The sequence below is a fragment of the Podarcis filfolensis genome, assembly GCF_964270895.1.
Source record: "Podarcis filfolensis genome assembly, chromosome: 3".
Lineage (NCBI taxonomy): Eukaryota > Metazoa > Chordata > Lepidosauria > Squamata > Lacertidae > Podarcis > Podarcis filfolensis.
In genome coordinates this window covers 16,508,151-16,522,484 of record NC_139606.1, presented here as the reverse complement: position 1 = coordinate 16,522,484, position 14,334 = coordinate 16,508,151, and the positions used below count along the sequence as shown (strand labels likewise).

At 42.0% G+C, this 14,334-nt stretch overlaps 1 protein-coding gene across 6 annotated transcripts in view; it reads right to left on the bottom strand.

The window, feature by feature from the left end:
* MACROD2 (mono-ADP ribosylhydrolase 2) overlaps positions 1-14,334 on the bottom strand; it is a 966,393-nt gene that overhangs the window by 443,254 nt on the left and 508,805 nt on the right. The window lies entirely within an intron of this gene.

Below are 14,334 nucleotides of genomic sequence, written 5' to 3'. Positions count from 1 at the left end.
GCTTGTCGTACACTCGAGTAGGACCCTGGTAGAGACACATGCCCGACTGGCATGTTTTCTCCCTCCTGGTCGTTCGTTCAGGAGCTTCAAAAGCTTTCTTCTGCCCGACCATCACAGTGACCGATGCCAACAGACATGGGCACACTTAGGGATCTGCAAAGTCTTCGCAGCTTGCGTAAAAGACCTCAGCAACTCAGCATTTTGGCTAATCTAATTTATTTACATATAAACACAAAAGGAGCACTGCAACATGGCTCCCTCTCTCTCTAGCATCAGACAGCAAAGAGAAAGAACAAAGGACAATAGTCCCACTTCACGGAACACAGTAACACAAACATCCTGTCTTCGTCACTTCTCACTCTGTGGAGTCAAAACACACACCATCATGTGATAGACAAAAATCCCATGACTGCAATCAAGGAGCGGGAATTCTAACAATACTTGCCTTGAAAACTGGGTAATACTGTAAGATGTGAATAGTAAAACCCCAAAGAAACAAATTCAAAGTGAGGAATACTTGTTGAAACAAGTACAAATTAGCATGTGGGGCTAACCGCCACCCGATAACGTCATTGCAGTCAAAATCCAGCTTTAAAGTTGCTCCCCGCTTGTTAATGGGATAGTGAGATGGACACATCACAACCAGCACAACATGGCCACATCATCACATGGAAGGACCCACTCTACCGACAAATCAACACTGTCGTTTGGTCATGCAAACTGGTCCTAATAGGAAGGAGCTGAAAGAAAGATGAGAGAAAAGGGCAATTTCTATTAATTCTTGGTTGTGCCCAAGTTACTGGAACTATCTAACACTGTGCTTCCAGAGAGTGAGTGTTGAGAAGACACAGAAGTTTGTGCTTGGTTTGTCAGAGGTTGGAAGCTGCCACACTTCTTTGGTGTAGTAGGGTCAAGAAGGCTGCCTCCCTAAACATTTGGTACAAAAATTACTCCATTGTTCAGCAAATAATCATTTAACCTTTGTACATGGGATTTGTAGAACCACTGTGCAGCCTTGGATTGATTGAGCTGAAAAAATACATGGCTTATTTAATTATGTACACTTACTTCCCAGATGAATTCAGCAGGTTTATTTGGTTTTATTAAATAATCCATTACACTACCTCACACACGAGCATTTAGTCAGCTGGGCATACAAAAACTTATTAAGCTGTTCTTCTAATTCAGACAAAAGTGGACTCCCAGTGCGGTAACAGGCCATCTTTCATGCCTCTTCTTGCAATTTTGTATGTCCTTTTGATAAAAATCTGCTAATGTTAGAGTTATCCTGATTTAGAGAGCTGCTTTGGTGTACTCAAAACCATCTAAAGCAGTCACACAACTAAATTGAAATGGTGTTTCCTTGGACCACAGACACTACAGATTGTTCATCATGAAATAATTCTGGATAAAAATAAATAAATCCAGGACTGAAGAATCATATTCTGGTTTGGAATATTAGTACATAAAAGTTTACAAAACAAGTGGTTGTTTCTCTATTTTAGAGACTTTGCAACTCCTGACTTTTCAAAATCCCTCAACCAACATTAAATATATGCAGGAAATGCTTTTTAAATGTATTTTCATAGGGCAACGGGGGTGGATCTACACACAGGAAAAAACACTATAAATAAGTTATAAATTAAATCATTATAACAAAAGAAAAAGGCCTACGTAAAATCGCATAGAAAAGTTTTGTGCTCTACAGCGCCATCTGGTGTTGCATGTTTATAATGCATTTAAAACGCTGGTTTTTGACTAATGTAGCTGAGTCCAGGCTCTTTGAGGTACAGTTAGAGGGCATCTTTGCAGTGCAATCCTATGCATATCTACTCAGTTCAATGAGACTTACTCCCAGGGAAGTGAGTACAGGATTGCAGCCTTAGTGGCTGGATTAGTTTGTTACATGTAAAATAAATAAAGAAATAAATTCCAGTTTGTACAACCTAGCCAAAATTAAACACTTTGGGATTGTTGTCCTAAACATACTTAGTAGGGAATAAGCTCCATTTAACTCACTCAGAATGATTTTTTCCAGCTGGGACTTGCTTCACTTTGACCACTAAATCATGCCTCACACTAATTAATGATTCAGTTAGGTGCTATTCACTTGAAATAAAGAAAAGATAATTCCTGCTGGTATTAAAAAAAAAAAATCTTTATATAATAATAATTTATTTATACCCCGCCCATCTGGCTGAGTTTCCCCAGCCACTCTGGGCAGCTTCCAATAGAGTGTTAAAAACAATACAACATTAAATATTAAAAACTTCCCTAAACAGGGCTTTGAAGAAAAACTACTAAAAATTCCTTTTACACATTCAATTTTTTTATGGTAATAATCAGATAAATTGAAGGCTGATAAAACAGTTCAGTATTTTACTTTTTTTAACCTTGACAGTGATTTTTGAACTTTGTTTTGCTTTTTTAAATTCGGCTTTCATTTTTTGCCTATGTAAAATGTTTTTTCATCTGTGCAATGAAAGCATATTTAAATTCCAGCAGCACTATCACCAAATATTTTGTGCCCATAAATTATTTTTCTTATTGTTATTTTTTCTTTTCCTTTTTAACGCAGCTAAGCTGAATTATTTTCCCCCACCCCAATCTCTTAGGCAGGATGAAGGAATGAAAGAAAAGCCAGGAGCAGTAGTTGTGATTAGGTGCGTTTGTGGCATATTACAACCAGACACAAGTCACACAGACTTACTTACCTGAGAAATTATTTCAGCTTTGTGCCTGCATCATGATAATTTATTCTACATGTTCATTCAACTCAGGGATACTTCCAAGTGGTCAGTAGTGTATTAATCCATTTAGTAAAACTGTCATGACTTCTTAAAGATATTAACAAACCCTCTGAAGCAGAAAGAAGAGGACCCAAATGGGGAAACAAGAACTTGAACAACAGCTATTTCTCCTTCCTGAATCAGTAAGTGGCAGTCGAGGCTCTTGAACAGTTCTTTGCCTGCATATTTAATTTTGCTTTACAGTCATCTGAATATTTTTATTAGATGCGGTACAGGGTGTGTTTTTTAAATGTTACTCCATAGCAAAGTGTAAAAAGCTACTGTGCATTTGGTTTTTTTTTATAGCTTTGCCCAGATATATGAACTGGATATATGTTTAAATTGCTAAAAGCACATTCCTAACAAACAATTTTCTGATATGTGAAGTCCTTGAGACAAAATGATTATTTGAAGCTTGCAAAAAAATAAAATAAAAAAAAATTGACTTGTGCCAGTCACTCTCCACAATCTTGGGATTATAAACTGCACAAAGGCCACCACTTAAAAAACACTCCCTCCTTCACAAGGTTGTCTAATTTCATGTGAAAGCAAGTGAAAGGAGAATGGAGGCATGAGCCAAGAAAAGGAAGGAGAGCAGTCTCAGGGAAAGGGAAATGTCTGAGGTACCACACAAACGATGGCTCAGTGAGCAAACAACATTAGTACCGTCGTACCTTGGAAGAAGAAGAAGAAGAAGAAGAAGAAGAAGAAGAAGAAGAAGAAGAAGAAGAAGAAGAAGAAGAGGAGGAGGAGGAGGAGGAGGAGGAGTTTGGATTTGATATCCCGCTTTATCACTACCCTAAGGAGTCTCAAAGCGGCTAACATTCTCCTTTCCCTTCCTCCCCCACAACAAACACTCTGTGAGGTGAGTGGGGCTGAGAGACTTCAGAGAAGTGTGACTAGCCCAAGGTCACCCAGCAGCTACATGTGGAGGAGCGGAGATGCGAACCCGGTTCACCAGATTACGAAATCTACCACTCTTAACCACTACACCACACTGGCTCTCCGTTCCGGAACTCCGTTCAACTTCTAAAACATTTGGAAACTCAAGCATGACTTCTGATTGGCTGATCAGAAGGCACAGAAGCCCCGTCGGACGTTCAAGTTCCAAAGAACATTCACAAACCGGAACACTCACTTCCGGGTTTGCGGAGTTCAGGAGCCGAAACGTCCAAGTACCAAGGCGTTTGGGATCCAAGGTACAACTGTAATGTAATGATGAGTGCAGAAAAGAAGGATTGTAAGAGCAAAAAAAAGTCCATCTGAAGGAGAAAACCAGCCGGAGAGAGAGCTGGAGGGTTGTGGCAATCATGGTTTGGGAGGGGCAGAAGGCACAACAGAAAAGAGAAACAAATAACAAAAGACCAGAGTTAATGCAGTTCCCATCCTAACTTCCAAGGAGTTGGGCCCAACGCCAGGCCTCTCTGCTCAGCTGGCGAAGTTGCATGGTACGATACGGGGCGGAACTCAAAGGGGCATTGGGCTCAGCTAGTTAATGGGCTTGGTGGTTTCCAAACTGGAAACAGTCATTTCTGAGCCCACTCTACCAATTCTGAACTTTGATGCCATCACAAATGGAGGCGTCTTACATCTAACCTCTGTTGGACTGGTGAACTTCAACTTTTTCAACAGCGAGTAAAAGCCAACCTAAACTATTTTCAGCTCACTAGAAGAACAGATCGTGAAGCTGAGGCTCCAATACTTTGGCCACCTCATGAGAAGAGAAGACTCCCTGGAAAAGACCCTGATGTTGGGGAAGATTGAGGGCACAAGGAGAAGGGGACAAGAGAGGACGAGATGGTTGGACAGTGTTCTCGAAGCTAAGAACATGGGTTTGAACAAACTGCAGGAGGCAGTGGAAGACAGGAGTGCCTGGTGTGCTCTGGTCCATGGGGTCACGAAGAGTCGGACACGACTAAACAACAACAACAACAACAAACTATTTTAGAGAGCGTTCTTTTTGTTTTATTTGATTGCAGAAACAAACCTCAAAACGGGGGGGGGGGGGGATGTTATTTGCAGACCATGAAAGATTGTGGATTAATGCCATAACAGGCAAGGCCTTTTAGGTGGTCCTTGTGTGAAAGACAGTCTGATTGACATAGCAATACATGCAGAAAATATTGGGGCTCCATCTTCATTGTGTCACACGCAAAGCCTGAATAATTGCCTGTGCTTCTCGTTATGACAAAGGTGCACTATTCCTCTTATATTTCTTTTTTTAAAAGACACTGAACAAGAAAAACGTCTTACAGTACAGCTCACATAACAATAACAGACATGAGATACCTGAATTTATATTCTGCAAAATTTGTGTGGCACAAAGGGGGGGGGGTACTGAAACAGATTACCTACTTTATCAAGCCAACTCTAAAGTCTGTTTATTTCATGCAGCTAACAAACCTAGCTACAAAAGTTCACGCCTCAAATCAATTAGTTTTTAAAAGGTGTCACACTACTTTGGGGGATTTTCTGCTTCCACAGAACAACTTGGCTACTCCTTTGCAATTTGTAAAACCTTTGCCACCGTGGTTTAGCAATTAGACCAAGTTTCTCTGATCTTTTTCACAACCAAACCCAAGAAAAGCACAAGAGAGAAGATGCATAGTTGCAGTGTATCAGTTCACATTGGTTGAACATAAAAGGACATACTACATGGCAAACTAGATGAGCAGTACAGTGGTGCCTCGCAAGACGAAAATAATCCGTTCCGCGAGTCTCTTCGTCTAGCGGTTTTTCGTCTTGCGAAGCAACCCTATTAGCAGCTTAGCGGATTAGCGCTATTAGCGGTTTAGCGGCTTAGCGGTTATTAAAGGCTTAGCGGCTAAAAGGCTATTAGCGGCTTAGCGGCTTAGAAAAAGGGGGGAGTGAAAAAAAATCGCAAGACTTGCAAGACGTTTTCGTCTTGCAAAGCAAGCCCATAGGGAAATTCGTCTTGCGAAGCGCATCGAAAAACGGAAAACCCTTTCGTCTAGCGGGTTTTTCGTCTTGCGGGGCACCACTGTAAATGCGTGGCTACAACCTAAAATGGGAGGGACATGCCTAGCTCTTTTATAATGACTAATATAATACAGTGGTACCTCAGGTTACATACGCTTCAGGTTACATACGCTTCAGGTTACAGACTCCGCTAACCCAGACATAGTGCTTCAGGTTAAGAACTTTACTTCGACATGAGTACAGAAATTGGGCTCCGGTGGCGTGGCAGCAGCAGGAGGCCTCATTAGCTAAAGTGGTGCTTCAGGTTAAGAACAGTTTCAGGTTAAGTACAGACCTCCGGAACGAATTAAGTACTTAACCTGAGGTACCACTGTACATCCGGACACAATAATGTTTTTTTGTTTATGCTCTCCCCACATCACCAGCTGAATTTTTTTGGAGCAAGATTTAGATCATCATGAGTTGGGGACATGTGAGTTGTGCATTTAATGCTATTTCTATTTTGATTCTGATCAGGTTCACATACCTAGGATTGAATACTGTTGCTGGAATTGAATACAAATGCTGTAAGCTGCCAAAAAGTTGTAAGCTACCTTGACGGGATATAAATATATTAAATAATAAATAAATAATGCTGACTTCCATTCAATGATTGTGCAAGCTGGAGGTAATTTTTTCAACCAATTCCCCCCCTTCCTCTCCTCCTTCACTCAGAATCAGGCAGAGGAACCTTGCAGAGAACAAAGATCCTCTATCACCATAGGAGCCAAGTCCAATAAAATATTTGACGGGGCCGCCCCGCCCCCCCAAAAAAGTTGATGGACATTGCCATTCAAATGGTGTGTGTGCATGGTGTCTTGTGATCGTTTATGTGGGATGGGGCTTTCCTGCCCTCTCCCATATTTTATTCATGTTGGTACCCCCTGTCTAGTATAATATTCCTCTGCCTGATTATAGCAGATTCCACTCCACTCCCCTAAAAAAACAAAACAAAAAACCCACTGCAGTTCTGTGCAGCATAGTCCCATTATTCTAGAAGGACCGGGGCCCACTAGAGATGCTTTTGGTTGGGGTATGGAGGGACGAAGCAATGAAGGAAAGGAAAATATTGGCAGTGCTTCCATTACAACATTGCTCTGCAGCCAGATACACCAAGTGAGTGGCGAGTTGCCAGCCTCCCTGTAATGGGAATTAGGGTTGCTTGTGGGTAAATTCCAAACTGCTCCCAGCTGTTGGGGTAGCTAAACCTTTCCCTGATTTGACAGCCCTTACAAGGCGACTGTCTCAGTCACTGGCAGAATCCGTCAGTGGGCGTTCCCTAAACTTCTTCCAACATAAAAGCTGTTTGACGCCAAGTCTCCTCCTCGCCTCTCTGCGCGGAAGTCTCCTGCGCAGAGTGGGTGTGGCCAGCGGAGGTCCTGGGCTCTCCCTGCTGGACCCTGTGGAAGGGTCTTGGAGCCCTCTCTCCGAAGACCCTCCCTCCTCGCCTTCTTTCCTGGTGTCACGCTTATTTCCTTCCCCAATGGAAGTATTCTCCCTCTCCCTGCTGGTCCCTTCTCCTGCATCATCGGAGAGACCTACCTCCGCTCTGCGCTCCGATGTCAGTTCCCTGACACTCCCCTAATGAGGCAGCTTACCCAGCAGTGGTTGCAGTGTAATGTTTCACAGAGCTGAGTAGGTAAGTTGGGGAAAGTGGGAAAGGCTGGCACTGCAGAGCCACGAGCGGGGACAAGTAAGGCATCGACCCCAGTGGGCCCTGTTGGGTCATGTGGACTCTAGCAAATGCCCCAATGTGCAAGGAGCTGACACCAGACCCAAGAAGAAGAAAAATGTTTTGATGTAATATAAGGTACAGTGGTACCTCAGGTTACAAACGTTTCAGGTTACAAACACTTCGGGTTACAAACTCCACTAACCCGGAAGTAGTACCTCAAGTTATGAACTTTGCCCCAAGATGAGAACGGAAATTGCACGCTGGTGGTGCGGTGGCAGTGGGAGGCCCCATTAGTGAAAGCACGCCTCAGGTTAAGAATGGACCTCCGGAACGAAATAAGTTCGTAACCCGAGGTACCACTGTACTTCTTTTTATTGGGTTGTTATGGTGAAATTATATTGTGTCAATCCAACTTTGATGCATGCTGATTAGCCCATGACTAATTATACCACTTAATAATTAGTATATATGTAGCAGTATCATATCAATTTAAACAGTTGCAGCTTCCCCAAAAGAATTCAGGAAAATGTCATCTGTTAAGGTTTTTGAGAGTTGCTAGGAAACCCCTATTCTCCTTAAAGGTAAAGGTAAAGGTACCCCTGACCGTTAGGTCCAGTTGTGGATGACTCTGGGGTTGCGGCGCTCACTTCGCTTTATTGGCCGAGGGAGCCGGTGAACAACTTCCGGGTCATGTGGCCAGCATGACTAAGCTGCTTCTGGCAAACCAGAGCAGCACACGGAAACACCGTTTACCTTCCCGCCGGAGCGGTACCTATTTATCTACTTGTACTTTGACGTGCTTTTGAACTGCTAGGTTGGCAGGAGCAGGGACTGAGCAACAGGAGCTCACCCGTCGCGGGGATTCGAACCACCGACCTTCTGATAAGCAAGCCCAAGAGGCTCAGTGGTTTAGAACTAAGTGCCAGCGACAATTGCCAGAATTACTTCTGATTGGCAGAATTACTTCTGATCGGCAAGCCCAAGAGGCTCAGTGGTTTAGACCTCAGTGCCAGCAACAATTGCCAGAATTACTTGGGAAAAGGTATTGACTGTTAAACCACTCTGGGAATTTTAATGCTCTGAGGGGAGTAGGGATCGCCTAAGAAGTCTCAAAAACCTTAACAAACTACAGTTTTCAGGTTTCTTGGGGGGGACTTGACTGTTTAAAGTGGCATGATTCTGGTATAAATGTTTTGTGTAGATGGGGCCTAAGTCCTGCTATGTTCAGTGGAGCTTACGCCCAAATAGGTGTGCAAAGGAGTTTAGCCATAATCACACAAAACTCTAATTGCTGAATGTAAGACAATTATAAAAAAAGATATGACCCACAACTCAAAGTCCAGCAATTAATGAAGACTGTAACAGCCGTGTATTAATTGGTACATAACTTCCCCATGTCTCACTAGAGACGTCGGTTTAGTATGCTAAGCGGAAAACCCCTAGGGAAGCCAACTTTTTGCCCTCTCAGTACACGTAGGGAAGAAGTGATGCAGAAGTTTAATAATGTACTTCAGTTTCCAGTATGCACAGCTTTACTCCTACACTGGGAACGATAAGTGAATTTTGAAAATAACAGGAGAACAAAGCACGTCTGGAACTGGTGACTAATTAATATCATGGAGAGAGCTGTTCGAAGCCCTGACATAAAGTGCACACCCTCAGAATAAAGAGATATCTTTCCAAAATGCTTGCCAATTATATAGGTCTCTGTGACTTAAGGCCCCCCCCCCCCAATACACATTCTGTCAAAAGAAGAAGAAAAGCTCTCCAAAAGAGATGTGGTAGAAATAGTACCTTATATGCAATTCAATATGCAATGAGGTTAAGTGAAGAAGAGATGAAATAACTTTCCTTTTACTCCATGCAAGCTCTCATTCCCAGTTGAAACTACAGAGGAAATTATATCCCAGACCAAAATTACAACACCCCAAACTTAAAGCTGTCCCTCCTTCACCTGAATGCAGTGTGCAAACATCATTACTGAGATCCTTAGTGCAGCAGTTCTGGCCATCTTTGCAGGCAGAAGTAGATAGAAAGATATTGGAGGAGAGAAACACCTGCAGTTTGCCTAAGGCAGAGGGATCTTGGCTGCAGCACCCAGGGATAGGAACAATTAATACATTGCCTGGGGTTTCCAGTTTTCTTAGGGAAAACTCCTGAAAATTATTACACAGGTAGTATCACACTTGTTTGCCAATGTCAAAAATGTTTTCTTCTATATCGCCTAATTGTTGGAGGGGTTGCAATGAACTTGGTACATATTATCATTTATGGTGGGAATGACAGTTGGTGCAAGGTTTTGGGAATTTAATTTTGATAGAAATTATAAATATTACTAAAGAAACTATTGTTTTTTTGCCAAAGATCAATGTTTCTGAATGTTTTTGGTGACACCAATGTAAATCCATCCATTGTTACGCTCACTCTGGAATATAGCTAAAATGGAGAAAAATCATGCATAATTTGAGATTTTTATAAAGACTAGGATCTCCAGACACTTTTTGCATGATTTGATGTTCCTTTAAGACATATACTGCATAGTGAAACCATAATTCTCAATACAACCCTAAACTGGCACCATACTTGATGATCTGAAAAAGTTGATAGTCTTTACTTGGACTGTGCCTATTTTATAGTTTTGTTTTTCATCCTTTAAATTTCTGTTTGTTATAATTGATCTCTCTGTTTTATATACATTATAAAATGAAATAATAAAAATAAAAACTTTACGAAAGAACACATTGCTGGGGGACCACATCAGACCACGACATCGGATAATGTTATTATTTACCGTATTTTTCACACCATAGGGCGCACCGGACCATAGGGCGCACCCAGTTTTTAGGGGGGGGGGAAATCAAGAAAAAAAAATATTTTCCCCCCCCCAGCCCCAAAGAGCAGCGTACAGGCTGCGAACAACCTCTCCTTGCTGGAGGGGTTGCGTGCGGCTATGGCACAAGCCAAGGCAGCGAGCGGGATGGATCCTGCTCGCTGCTTTGGCTTCCTCTTTAGCCCCGCACAATCTCTCCCTGCGAGAAGAGGCTGTGCAGGGCTAAAGAAGCCATTGCCCCGTGCAGCCTCTCCCTGCCGGAGGGGTTGCGCGCAGCTATGGAACAAGCCAAGGCAGCGAGCGGGATGGATCCCGCTCGCTGTTTTGGCTTCCTCTTTAGCCCCACGCAACCTCTCCCTGCTCTCCAATTTTTGGAGGGGAAAAACTGCGTCCAATAGAGCGAAAAATACAGTATTTTGCCAAAGTTGATGAGCTTTTCCTGGACATTTCAGCGATTTCTGCCTGGGCGCTACTAACAAGGGCCGAATACCAGCTATGTCTGGGAAATTCCAGACGTATGGCAGCCCTATTTGAAACCTACGTGTCTTAAAATAGTAATGCACTTCATAACGGTTACATAGTTTTAACTGTCCCACTGCTGAATGAAGGTAAAAATCAACTCTTTTGGAGGCTTTTAAGCACAGGATGGACGACCACTTGCCATGTATGCTTTAGTTGAGATTCCTGCATTGCAAGAGGTTGGACTTGATGACCCTCAGGGTCCCTTTCAACTCTACAGTTCTATGATTCCATAATTCTAACTCCAAAGTTAATAATGCAACATTGCATTATTGATTTCACATTAGGAATCTTCCTCCCTTGTGAGGTTTGCTGCATCACAAAGAACATCAAATGTTTTTATTATTTCCAGAGTCAAAATCAGAAGTGAAGTAAGAAATGTGCTATGAACAAAGAAATGTGCATAGTAAAACTATATACAGTGATACCTCGGGTTACATACGCTTCAGGTTACAGTCTCCGCTAACCCAGAAATAGTGCTTCAGGTTAAGAACTTTGCTTCAGGATGAGAACAGAAATCGTGCTCCGGCGGTGCGGCAGCAGCAGGAGGCCCCATTAGCTAAAGTGGTGCTTCAGGTTAAGAACAGTTTCAGGTTAAGTATGGACCTCCGGAACGAATTAAGTACTTAACCCGAGGTACCACTGTACCTTTAATTTCATATGCAGGATAGAAAGGAAATGACAAGCAGCTAGAAATAACCTTATGAAATTTCACGCAGGCATCATCAGACTGCACATAGAAAGAAGACAAGTATCTGCTACAGAAGAGGACAAGTCATATGAGTCTGCCCAACACAGGCTTTACTAAGTTTTACCCAGCCAGTGATGCAAAGAACATCATCTGCTTGCGGTGCAATGATTTCATAATATGTAAAACAGGTTCTCTTCAAATGTCATATGGCTGAGAAGCATCCATAGTTTTATGGGTCAAGCATAGAGGTCAAATTATCAAACTTTTAATGCTTTAGTGTGTACATTTCAGTTTCTAAGCCCTTGTTGATGAAGGGTTCATTTTGAATAGCTTATTCATAGCTGCAAACGATAAAGCTGCTATCTCTTCAAACCAGTAGTGTCTGAGGAACTCTGCAAGTTGAAAGTCAGAGGGCATAGCCTCATGGGGTTCAGCGGGAGTGCAAACAATGACCTCACTTGATATGGAAGTATTGACAGTGTTGACAATGACTGTATCAGTCAGCAAATCCTATAGACCAGACGAAAAGAAACTGCTGTAGCTATAAAGAAGGGTGTACAACAGAGACTCACTTGCAGCTCTTAAAGAGGTAGCCAACTGCATGAAGAAAATAGCATCAGAGCAGCAAAATAAGGAAAGGCCCAAGGACCATGGTTGCTTTCTAAGAAGATCAGAAGACTTTTTACAGTCGCTGTCATCAGGGCTGACACCTACATAAATGCTGGACCTCCTCCCATAAAGAGAAACAGGCTGGTCACCAATGTGGCCTTGTCTTAACAAGTAGGATGAATACTTTAAAGAAGGAGGCAGTAAATTGGAGTTATTGCACTAGACCCAAATATAATATAATGAGAATAAATCTGATGCCATCACATTATCTACGCCCTCAGTTGGGTACTTTGGCTGAGAACAATGGCTTAATGTGAGATAGTGACTTGGAATGCCATCATAGGCAGTTTATGTTGTTTTTAGGTAGGCTACACAAAATACTGTGTCAGAAGCCTAGAAAATAAAGTGTTCAGAAATGGAAATAATAAGAAATTTCCATCATCGCTCTAATAGACTGTGAACTAATAAAATGCGATAAATAAGGCTGATTAACTACAGCTTATTTCAAGGGCCCTTCAGAAATCACACAGCAATGAGAAGATGCCTGTCCTTGCTTGTTAAATCTGAGCAGGAAATAGAAAATACTATTTTTTAAGAAAAATAACAGAAACTATCCCTTGCTCCATTGCCACAACTAATTTCCATTTCAAAAATCCTCTATCACTTTCAAATATCAAACAAGCTTTTTATTATACACCATAAAAACTGTCCAGTAAGTAGTTCCACATGATTTATTGTTGCTTTCTACACACACCCACACACACACCCTTGTTATGTTTACCAGAGGAATCCTTTAGCTTATCCTCACAATTCTGTCACAGTAGAAGTGTTACAATTACAAAAACCTGCACTTAATTCTAATGAAAAATGACTGCTAATTATTTAAGATTTCGTTGAGTTCCCTGGCTACATTAGGCACATAAAAACTGGCAGAACCCATTACAGCTATTACTTAAACATGACATTCAAATTCTGTTGTCTGTCAAAAATGAATTGATAAGGCAGGTTTCTGCAACATTTATTAAGAAAGCAGCTGCCTTGTGCTTCTAGTTACATAAAAATATTAAACATCAAATACATTCCGCTTTATTTCTTTCCCACTTCTAGCCTTGCAAGCTAGGTACACTTCTTTAAACTTTTGAGTTCTTCCACATAACTCATAACTTGTCTAAGCTTCACCCCAATACACCAGTTGCAATCAATGGGAACACAGAAGGGAATGGGGATGGCTGGCCAAGGGAAATCTGAAGACTTGTTTGGGTGTTTGTCTAGAAACATGAGGGCTACAAACCTCAGAAGCAGAAACACCCCAGACATGAATACATAGTTTCTTAATCTTTCTTTATCACATTTATATTTTGCCTTTCATCCAAGGTGCCCAAGGTGGCATTCATGCTAGTTCCCCTGCCCCCACATTTTATCCTCATCAGAGTCCTGAGAGGTAGGTTACGCTGAGAGATAGGGACCAGCCCAAGATCATCCAATGAGCTTCATGTCTGAGTGGGGATTTGGCCCCTGGCCCAGGCACTAACCACTACACCACACTGCCTCTGCATCAAATATAGATTCCAACGCTGGTGGTTTTATTTATTTATGAACATTTTATGCCACCTTTTGAGGGGGGGAGTCCTTCTAAGGCAACTTAGAAAAGCTTATTTAAACCATCTTAGAACTATAAAATACACATACACAATCCAATTGTAACAGCAGCAGTCTAAAACCCAGCTGATAATACCCCAATAAAACAGAGGCAGAAAATCATAAAAGATGTCAAGGTATGTTTAAAAACGATCACAAACAATGCATACTTCTTTTGGGAAAAGTTTCCAAAGTCAAGGTTTGACTCTCTGAATGGCTGTCATACTTGGTGGGACTTACAGCTAAAATACACATCCTACTACATGCAAATGTGTAACTGTAGTAGACAGCATTTTCTTCCTTGGAAATACACTTTGGGAAGGGGCAGCTGACACCACAGGTAGAGCAGGAGCAACAGATTCTGTTCAGTGGCAGCTAATGTGGGAAATTGAAGTCAGATATAGCCAGCAAGCTTAATGCTAGTTAATGCATGAAGGGGTTAAGACCACAGAACTGTATCCCTAGACTCAGTCATGTCACACCCTCTCACCTCCAGTGAAGAAGGAAGTGAAGCTTCTACCATGTGAAGCCGACCAGGCAACACTTCTTGGTCTGACTCCTTCAAGCACAGACTGCATGCTCAGAAATATGTTTCTGATTTTTT